The sequence below is a fragment of the Tinamus guttatus genome, unplaced genomic scaffold (genome assembly GCF_059628265.1).
Source record: "Tinamus guttatus ecotype Peru unplaced genomic scaffold, ASM5962826v1 Tinamus_guttatus_pri_ptg000390l, whole genome shotgun sequence".
Classification (NCBI taxonomy): domain Eukaryota; kingdom Metazoa; phylum Chordata; class Aves; order Tinamiformes; family Tinamidae; genus Tinamus; species Tinamus guttatus.
This window is the reverse complement of record NW_028288924.1, coordinates 480004-491243: the sequence shown is the minus strand read 5'-3', so window position 1 is coordinate 491243 and position 11240 is coordinate 480004.

Here is an 11240-nt window from a genome sequence, read left to right as displayed (position 1 = left end):
ATATGCAGAGAGATGTTTGAGTGAAGTGAAAACAGGATTCAGACTAACCAAGTATGAACTAGTTGTTTATATAAGGACATTTTCATGGATTTGGAGCTTTCTGAAGCTGTATCATTGCCCATGCTAGCTATGGTCTCCTTGTAGCATTCTCAAAACTTGTTATAGACAGGGCAGGCTAGATCTCAAGCATGAACCTGCTCAGCTGGGTGAGCTGCAAGCTGAAGTTTTGGCCTTGCATTCACTCTTACCTCTCCTCCAATGCCAGCAGTTGCCAGTCGGCATTTTATGATATTACGCCTGGAAATGCTATTGTGTGACTGCTGCCCTGGTAATATTCTTGCTGACATAAAATTTCAGTTAACGTAGCTGAGGATATGATTTCAGATTCAATTTCTTGTCCAAATATAGTCATCTAGTATTAACTAATCTGTGCATCTTCAGGGCTTTTCCGAAGACATTGTATGAACAACATGCAGTGAGAGAAAAAAAAACGTTTTCTATGCTTTGTTGAATATTAGGTTTCTCTTATAGCCTCCAAAGTTCATAACACTTTTAATGGCACTAGCTTTGAATCCCAGATCTGAACAGGAGTATAAAATTAGAAGCAAACATTAGTCTGTCCTGATACCAGAAGATTCTGCTCTGAGGAGTGACAATCTCAGGAGGAACTTTCAGATCAGATACTTTAGCTTTTAACTTTCTTGAGATAGACTTGATCCATGGTTCTGTGTGTTTAAAATTTGAGACAAGATTGCCTTTTCTCTCTGCTTTTACTAAATACGTGTCTAAGTGCCTGAGATCAATCTCAGTGTTCGGCCAAAATTGCCTGGATCTGAATCTTTGTGCTGATCTCTGCACTCAAATAATGTTGGAGGTTGCTAATGGCTGCTTGCCATTGGAAGTACATTACAACATCCTCATGTTGTAATTGTGTTTAAATTCAGGTTACTTGCATAAGATGTGGAAGACTGAAAAATCATGAAGTTTCTCTGGAACCAGAACACTTCGTATTCTTCCTCTAGAGAGTTTGTGTAGGGTGGAATATGGAAATGCTGGTCAGCAAATCCAGGAATTTAAAGTAATAGTGTTTGATAAGGAACCAGAATGACTTTGTGAAGACAAGAAGAGAAAGCATGTTGTTGTTTTCTCAAGAGTTTCCAGCATCAGGCTTCAGGCTAAGCTTTGATTTATTTTTTTCACTTGTGTCACTCTATGATATAAATATATTAGGATACTGCCTTCAGGTCTTCAGTAGGCATGTTCAGGAAAAGATATTTTTTGAAGAGCCCAATATTTGACAGGGAGCACTTGACACCTGCAGATCCTCACCCTGCTAAGAGCAAAAGCAGCTCCAGCAGTGAAACACTGTCTGGGCTGATTTCTCTGCCATCTCCAGGCTCTCCTGTCCTGTGGAAATGGAGAACTGATGAGCCAAGTCCATTATTTCCTTCTTGATAGCTACGGGGATATGATTGATTTTAAAGAGTCTTTCTTCCAGCAAGGTTATTCATAGACATATGAAAATTTCTGAACAAACAGGGTATAAAAAAGAGGCTGTTAAAACAAACAAACAAACAAACAAAAAAAACATTATTTTAGGTGAGGGCAGAGAGCTGACACTAAAAATCTGCTTTGTCCCTGATGTCATCTTTGGCGCAGAGAACTGCAGTGGAAATTCTGTTTTGGTTCTTTCTTTTGGCTGTTGGAGTGTCAGAAAAGAAGCACAGACTATGTCAGAAAATGATAGTGAAACAAGAAATGCCCTATCAGAGCAACAACTCTATGTAAGTGGAATTACTGATTTGGGCAAAACTCGCTGTATCCACAGCCCTGGCGCTATAATTTCCTCTCTGCAGTGTATTGTTGCCATGGCAGATGAAGCCCAAACCTCATTTTTCAGTTCTCCAAAGTCAGTGGTAGTGGCCCCTGTGAGGTAAAATGGCACAATAAAATCTGGGGTTTGGTTCCACAAACATGCATATCCTAATTGCCCACTCAAGGAACTCCATTGAGTTCCAGTGGGATGGAACTATCCATCTGTACAGATTCATATGTGCAGATATCCGTAAGTGCAGATTCAGGGCTTTATGCTGTTGGAGTAGGCAGGAAACCACTTCAGAGAAGAATAAAATGGTTGCTGAAAGCACAAATAAAATACATCTTTGTTTAAATTAGTAGGGAGACTTTTTTTAATAAACCATTGGGAAAACTTTCAGTTTTCTTAGGAATATCAAAACATTTCTAAAGTATTAGCAAATCTTGTAACATTCCTGGTATGTAGGTAAATACATTTATCCATTTCACAAAAGTCTAATTTATGGGATGCAATGGACAAGCAATTTTTAAGAGTACAGGGTCACAAATCAGTGTCGTAGGTGGGGGCCTGATTCACCAGATCATACTCCTATGGGAATGAATTTCCATGTTCAAAAGAACAAAGAGAGATTGGGGTGGGAGGGGAAACTCTTGCACATTTATATTCCTTTCCAATAACCATTTCTGATCACAGAGAGGCTTTGTGCTCAGCAGCACACAATTCAAGCCTGCTCTTTTGAATCTCCTAAATAATATAGTACAAAATCATAGCTCTACTATTTTGTGATGTTGAAGTGATGCATATACCATTCCCATGCATATACCATTTCCATATACCATATCTTTATTGATGCAGTACCTCTTCATCGTCACCTTTTGCACTGTTTTCATTTCTGCTCTTGTATTAGTTTCTGATACTTTATTAGGAGAAAGGTATTTTACAGTAGTGTTACACTCAGCTGAGGTGAATATTTAACCTCTTTACAAATACAGCTATTATCTGTGTGTGTCCCCATAGTTATCTCCATTCCTTCAAAACTATGTGAATGATATATCTATAGGTCTCCTTTTTTCTTTTCTTTTTTTTTTTTTTTTTTTTTTTTTAGATACAGTGTAGCGGTGTATACATATAGCAAATACTACTCTTTTGGCTTTCATCACTTGTATGGTTTTACTGCCACATAATGTTGGTGGTATTTGTGTAGTGTGTGGGCTTAAAGTGCAGAATTTGGGTTGAGTTCATTCATCACAGAGTACATTTGCACAGTGCTTCACTGAAATGCTGCACAAGCTCAACGTGAGGATCTGTGTCTCCGCAAAGCGTCAGTCGAAGAGGTGGCGCTGCCCTGGTCTAGCAGGGACAGACATGTAGCTTCAGGGGTAGGGAAGAGCAGCAGCAACTTATACTTGCCATTTTGCTTGTCTGTCAGAGATGTGAATGTGCTCTGGAAGAGATGCACTAGCGCACTAGAAAGCAGGGAGCTGGCTCTTTGTTCAAGGCTTTGAAAGATTTTGATCTTTTTATTTGTTTTAGGCTGACAGGAAACGTCCTTGGTTCTAGGTGTAGATTCATCTGTTTAATGTCCTCCAAGCCGAAGGTGGTGGTTATCAGGTAAAACAGGGAATAAGGCAAGGGGTACTTCAAGGAGACACGAGTGTGTCCTTGAAGACTTTCTGCCTTCCACAGAAAGCTTGTTAACCTTTGCTTTGGAGGGATGGGAAGCTGCTATTTTTTTTTAGCAGTGCTTTACTAGTGTCTCTACAGTCATACAAAGGAATTAATGCATTTCTGTAAAGTACCTTATTCTGATATTGTACGTTCATGAATAACAGCTTAGGCTTCAGCTTCTGTTGCGTAGAAGTGCTGAATGTTTGGTGCAAACTCCATATGTTTGTGTGTGTTTCAGATTCTAAAAGTCTGCAAGTCTCAGAAGTCTTAGTCTTTGACATGATATTCCCTCTTTTTCATAAGGCACTCTGAGGAAAGTATATCTAGACTGTATGGACACTTAAATTTCATCTTCCTCATGAAGTATTGCTCCCATCACTACGGGAGCTTTCATGGCGTTGAGTTCTGTCACTTGGAAAGTCCTTTTTCAGCATAATTATGTTTTGCTTGCTGCTGTAGCAGATGCCAACAGCCATGCTTCTTGTATTGGCCTGCCTAACAGCATGCTTCCCAATTAATTTGGCACATTCAGTCTAATGCTTTTTTCTGTACCACAGGCCTGGACTTGCAGTCTTAGAGATGGAGTTTTGGGAGGCTCCTGCTGGGAGAATAGGTCTGACTTGCCTCCTCACCCACAGAGTGGAAGCCCCTGCATCGATCATTGATCTGATTGGAGCTGCTTCTTCCTGTTCTGATTCTTGTCTGTGGATGGTTGCCTCCAAATTCAGCTCAGCTCTGGAAGGAACCAGGGTAAAAGTGGACTAGGAAATACCAGGCCCTCTGCTAGATGGGAAAGGGAAGATAGTGACAAGAGACTTGGGAAGGGATGAGATGCTTAGTGCCTTTTTTGCCTCTGTCTTCCCTGGCAAGACTGGCTTTCAGCAATCTCACCTTCAAATCTCCAGCCAGTCTTTCTTTGCTAGTATAAAGCCCAGCAGAACAGTAGTGCCTCCCCTCTGCCCACAAAATCTCTTGGCTCCAGCTAAACTTTGTGCCCCTGAGTACAACCCTTAGCTCTGCCTTTCTGCCAAGTAAAGGAGATAGTGTCCAAAGTGCTGCAGAAGACGAGCTAGACCACATGCTCCGCCCTCCCCTCCTCTACTCAGACATCATGGAGGCCTCTCAAGAGTGGGTATGCATGGTTTCCCCTTGTGGATGCGTGTCACTACCCTGAGCTCCTTCTTCCCAGGCTGGAGCTGGTGTGCCCATGGAGCCACCGGGTGCCCTGGGGCTTCTGCGGGGCTGCAGGTGAGGCTGCTGGACCTGCTGTTGCCAATGGCGGTGCCTTGCCTGGCAGGAGCTGGTCCTGCAGCCAGAGCATCTGCGCAGGCAGTGTGGGGCAGAGTGCTCAGGGAGGCATCACTGCTGCCATGAGCAGGGCCAGGAGCAGGGGGCCTTCCTGCCGCTCCATCCCAATGTCCCCTGTCTGTGCGACTGTTGAGATCAAGGGGAGGGTGAGATTGGGGAAGAAGAATCACTCGACTCCTGCTACACAGCACACAAGTGTTTATTGCACATTTACTGCACTGACCCCCGGTCAGAGGGACACCTGGCTCAGCACGGGGCTGGTTAGCAGTGTTTCTGACCCGTGCTGAGCTCTCCGGTGTCCCGCAGCTGCTCCTCCTGGCCTGGCAGCCCCATCAACTTCAACAGGACCAAGGCCAGGAGGAGCCGGGGAGGCCCCCATGAGCTCTGGGCCTCCCCCAAGTCTCTATGTCCTGAGCTCAACTCTGAGCTCGGCTGTTCGGCCACTTCTCAGGCCATCTTCTGGCTGCTCGTCTCGCCCGCGCTTCCTGAGGTGGCCGAGGATCGTTGTTGTGGGAGCCCGTGTGCAGGGAGGGGTCACTGTTGGCAGGGCCAGGAGCAGGGGGGCTTCCTGTGGCTCTGTGCTGGTGCTCCCTGCCTGGCTGTCTGGTGAAGATGAGAAGTTTTGTGGGCAGAGGAGAGGCCCAGGGAGAGGCACTGGTGTCCTGGGCCTCTCTCTGATGACAAGGGCCTCGTGTTCTCCATCGCCGTGCACAGATGTTTTTTGCACCGCCCAAGGGGACAGGGCACCAGGAGGCCCAGGGAGAGGCACTGATGGGCTGCGCCTCTCCCAGATGACACAGTCCTTGCGTACCCTGTTGTGGTGCACAGATGTTTTGTGCACCGCCCAAGGGGACAGGGCACCCGGAGGCCCAGGGAGAGGCACTGATGGGTTGCGCCTCTCCCAGATGACAAAGGCCTCAGGTACCCTGTTGCGGGGCACAGATGTTCACCCCAGGGGGACAGGGGCGCCGGGCCGGTGGGCGCTGCTCAGCACAGCCTCTGTACAGGGGCTGTGCTTCACAGCGTCCCACTGGTGTCATGGGCGGCCCGGCGGTCCCTGCGCCCTCTCCTCCTCCTCAGGGCGGCGACGCGGCGGCGGAGCCCCCTGCCCAGCGCCCGCCAGCCCCCGCAGGCGCAGCCGGGGCAGAGCAGGGAGCGAAGCGCCGCTCGCCAGCCGGAGCCGGCTGCAGGAGGGGAGGGAGCCTCCGTGTCCCCGGAGTCCACCGTTTCCCAGCGCTGCGGTGCTGGGACAGTGGAGGGCTCCTCACTCCCGGAGCTGCTGGAAGGCTCGGGCTGGGGTGGAGACCCAGATGGGCTGGTCTCCACCACCAGGATGGGTGCCCAGAGGCGCAGCAGGGTGGATTTGCGCGCCGCAGTTGGGGGCCAATCCAGGTGGGGCTCCCTGGGTATGAGGTCAAGGAGTTCCTTGCCCGGCTCCAGGAACACCACCTGGCTGGCCCCGAACTGCACACGGCGGCGAGGTGGGGAAGGGCCACGAGGCTCCCTGGTCACCCCGCCGTCCGTGCCTGGGCACCTGGGAGGGAGAAGGCAGGTCAGGAGGGGGCCCGGGGCTGCCCAGTGTCCCCAGCAGGAGGCCCTGGCGCTGGCGGGTCCAAGGGAACCCGGCCCAACTCTTGGCCTCCTGGCCCACCCTGCTCCTGCTCTTGGGACCAAGCCAGTGCCTCAGGGCAGCCCCGGCAAGGCCGGGCTTCACTTACCCTTCCAGCCCCCTCCCAGCAGGCTTCTCCGGGAGCTCAAAGGGGAACACGGAGACTGTGGGAGAGGAGGCAAGAGGCTGTCAGCGCCGTGGGGCAGCCCCTGCGCAACCCCAGCCAGCAGAGGGGTGGGCGCCGGCAGCCGGGGTGCTGGCCAGGAGCCACTACCGTGGCTACGCTCAGGACAGGGCTGCTCACCTCCAGGGATGAACATCAAGGCCATCCAAAAAGACGCCAGGACGCGGCAGGCCGAGGGGATGCCCAGGATGGCAAGGAGCACGAGGCTCAGGGCCACAAGCTGGCACGCGGCTCGCACACAAGAGTCCATGTCACCGAGGTGACAGGGCCTCGCGTGCGGCCGGCGCCAAGCTCTTCTCCCAAGTCCTGTTTGCAGAGGAAAACACGGCCCAGCTCATGTTAGTGGCCCCAGCAGTGACCCGCAAGCCCAGCCCCAGGCTGGGCAGCGGCACCACAGCCCTGCCCAGCAGCTGCCTTCCCACCCACTGCACCCGCTCCTGGCCCCAACCCCTCTGCTCTGGGCTCACCCTCGCGCCTGGCGTCCGCAGCAGAATAAATCCAATAACAAAATCAGCCCAAGGCTGACGAGAGGATATCTGGGAAGAGAAGGGCACCCTGTACTCACTCCATGTGCCCTCCCTGGCACCAGGCAGCAGCTGGGGGCCCTTGGGAGGTCACTGAGCAAAGGGAGGCTGGAGAGGGGGCCCTGGAGTGGCTCTTACCCCGCAGCCTCACTCCTTGACCGCAAAGTCAAGTCTTTGCCCGTTCGCGAACGGGCAAAGTGAGCCAAGGCCATCCCAGCACCACCTTTATAACGGGCCTGGGATTGTGATGCAATAGCGGTGTCACAGCAACAGCCCTGGGCCACACGGCAGGGGTTCTGATGCGATGCTGACGTCATGGCAACATCCCTGACTCTGGTGACACACGAGGGCTTGGAATGTTGTGTGATGCAGACGTCCCGGCAACATCCCTGGGCCCAGTGATGCCCCTGTGCTGTGCTGACATTGTCATCACCCAAACACCAACACTGCCCAGCACTGCAAGGAGAAGCCCAAGGCACCTAAGATCCATCATGGCCAAGCCCATGTGCAGGTTGCAGCCTTTGCCTGGCAATGATGGACTCTGGTGTCCTGGTCTTGCAGGGAAAGGCAGCACGGATGTGTCTCCAAATGCTTTGCTTCCCAAAAAGACCTTGTGCCCATCAGCGCTGTCTCTTCTTGCAGACTCCATCTAAGGAATGACTTTCGGGCAGAAAAATGATGCACTCAATATCCACCTCCCAGACCTCCCTGGCCCAGTAGTTACTGTGAGTGCGCATGATCACAGATTCACTGAATTAAGTGGAGAGCAGAGAAAGCGTGTGTGTGATGCGGAGGATTACCCTGGGGTAAAGGAGATGTGAAAAGTCAAAACGCAAGCACAAAGTTAGTTGGGTCTTTCTGTACTTTCATTGCATATTATTTCCTCTTCTGCAACTCAATGTATGTGCCTTGAATATTGCCTTAGAGTACAATAAGAGCGGTTATGTAGACCGTTACTTTTGCAGCATAAAATAATCTTTTAAAAAGTGCAATCCAGTAAACAAAGCCCTAGGAGATAAACATCCTTTACAACTGTCAAACTCTGAGCAAATGCTCATTTTTTTCATTGCTGCAAAGCATGCCTTATTCTGAGAAAGGAGAGAGAATAGCCAGTATCATGCCTAATATTTGAATGATCTGTTTGCAAGAACAGATATTGATGTTACCTTAAAGAAAAATGGTTGAGGGCTAAAAGGTAATAAACAAAAGTGCTGAAATACCAAGCACCACGTCTAACCCTACAGCTCAAGGGCTGTAAATTAATGGCATACTTTTTCAACATAGCAATGAACTACAAAAATTGTGCAGTCTCTTATTCCTTGCAAGGCCAACACATCTCTGAAACCTAAGTGACCTTTTGCCAAGTAAGACTGATCTTGGAAACACATGAGTGTTTCAAATCCTGCTTCTGGAAGGGTCCGTGTGAAACCTTTTGTAATGACGTTTCAGTTTTCGTGGTAACGCTGACTGTCATTTTTACTGGCCCAAAGCAAAACCAAACATAGTTAACTAAATCTCTTGTAGTGAATTCCATCAGCTAGATAAGACATGCAGCACTTAATGTACAGAACATTTGCTGATTGTGGATGTAGTCCAAGAATGTGAGGCCAGCTCATCTTTTTTGGTTAAAAGCTCTGAGCAGGACAGTTCCATCTCTGCATAAAGAGACTATCATTACATAGTTCACCTCTGTTCCCATTTTTCAGGCTTATGCATGCAGTAAAAAGTTTACACAATGCATGCTGGAAATCGGTGGAAGAATTCCTACTGATTTCCATCAGACTGTGCCATAATATGGGGCCTTGTGTTTTATTGCGTTGCCTTAGCACTTGGTCATTAGTACTGAAGTGTCCCCTAATAAAAACTAAGGAGCCTTGGCAATTTTTTTTTTCTCATATGACTCATAAACAGCTGCATATAAAAATGAGAATATCAGACAAAGGTAAGTTCTTATATCATTTATACCTCCTTAATTATCTTTGCCAGAAGATCATTAAAACCAAAGTTATCATTGCTTTTAATTAAGCAAACGTCCTTAGAATGGCAAGACGTGCTGCCTTGTGTTTATCCCTGCTGGAAATGTTTATTTCTGTTGAGAAATTTTAATATGAAATATCAGGAGGAAGGAAGGAGAGTAGAGGCTTCAAATATCCTGGCTCCTGGTCCTGTATATTATGTTTTCCAAACTGTGTCTTCAAGGTGAGCAATCAAGATAAGCCACAGATCTGCAGCCCATCTAATTTGTTTTTCCATCATTTCCTTAACTTAGCTTACATGCAATAATCATTATAGTGCAAGTAACACTGCTGGGAAAATCATTTCTTCCTCACTGAATAGAATATAACTTATACTACACTTGAATCATAATTGGCCTTGTGTTTATTTCATGGACTTGCAGTCAACCTATCACTTCTCTAGCTGAGGGAGTTCTGTGTCTTCTGGCAAAGATCCTGCTTGTTACAAAATATTATGAAATCTTCTTCTGATTAAATGTAATTAAAAACACTTAGGAATCTGAACTGATTTTTTATGTCAGATGTTCAATATTATGTTCCTGAAGATTTAAGAAGTTTCTGAATATTTATTGGGAAGGTAGAAGCCTATTCTGGACAGGCTTTGAACTGTGCTCCTTGCTAGAGTAACTGAACGACTTTGCGCAATAGATTTTCCACAGAGTGCTCCCTCAGCAAGTTTGCTGATGATACCAAACTGGGAGGAGTAGCCGATACCCCAGAGGGCTGTGCTGCCATCCAGAGGGACCTGGACAGACTGGACAACTGGGCGGTGAAAAACCTCATGAAATTCAACAAGGCCAAGTGCAAGGTTCTGCACCTGGGGAGGAATAACCCCAGACACCAGTACAGGCTGGGGACCGACCTTCTGGAGAGCAGCTCTGCGGAGAAAGACCTGGGTGTCATGGTGGATGACAAGTTGACCATGAGGCAGCAGTGTGCCCTCGTGGCCAAGAAGGCCAATGGGATCCTGGGCTGCATTAAGAAGAGCGTCTCCAGCAGGTCGAGGGAGGTGATCCTGCCCCTCTACTCAGCCCTGGTGAGGCCACATCTGGAGTACTGTGTCCAGTTCTGGGCTCCACAGTACAGGAGGGATGTGGAGCTGCTGGAGAGAGTCCAGCGCAGGGCTACGAGGATGATCAGGGGCCTGGAACATCTGCCCTATGAGGAGAGGCTGAGGGAGCTGGGCCTGTTCAGCCTGGAGAAGAGAAGGCTGAGAGGGGATCTAATCAGTGTATATAAATACCTCAAGGGAGGGAGTGCAGAGGACGGGGATGGTCTCTTTTCAGTGGTGGCCACTGATAGGACTAGAGGAAATGGCCGGAAACTGAAACATCAAAAATTCCATAGGAACTTAAGGAAAAATTTCTTAACAGTGAGGGTGACAGAGCACTGGAACAGGCTGCCCAGAGAGGTTGTGGAGTCTCCTTCTCTGGAGATCTTCAAAACCCGCTTGGATGCAGTCCTGTGCCACGTGCTTTAGGTGTCCCTGCGTGTGCAGGGGGGTTGGACTAGATGATCTCTAGAGGTCCCTTCCAACCCTAAGTATTCTATGATTCTATGATTCTATGATTTGTCACATCTTCTATTATTATAAGGTTATTATTCCCTTCCACTGTTTATCTATAATTCAGCTGCAACAATGGAAACGACTCTTATGTGCTATATATGAGCACAAAGCCCGTATAAATGATGTCAGCTATTCAGCCAGAGGATGAACAGTAGTTGACAGAGGTTATCAGTACCCTGCATTGCACTCACACCTCTGGGATGTCATGCAGCGTGCCAGAAACATCTTCAGCTACACTCTCCTTGATTAAATATATTCAGGGCTGGTGGATTGCACTTAGCTTAATTTTAATGAGAAAGTGATATCTGAGGAAAAAAAAAAGGGGGGGGTTTAAATTTGTTTTTGTATTGTTTTATTCATTTCAGTGATTTAGTTTCCTATGGAGTGCTTATGCTCCTGAGCTAATGCTCAGGGTGTTTGAGATAAAACCCCATTGTGAGGGGAGCTCATGGGTTTCTTTTTCTGTGATGAGCCATATAAACCCTCTGCATGCAGCAGACTCAGGAAAGACATGGGTTGGTGACCTTGAGTCCAAGAGAGGCTTGAAAA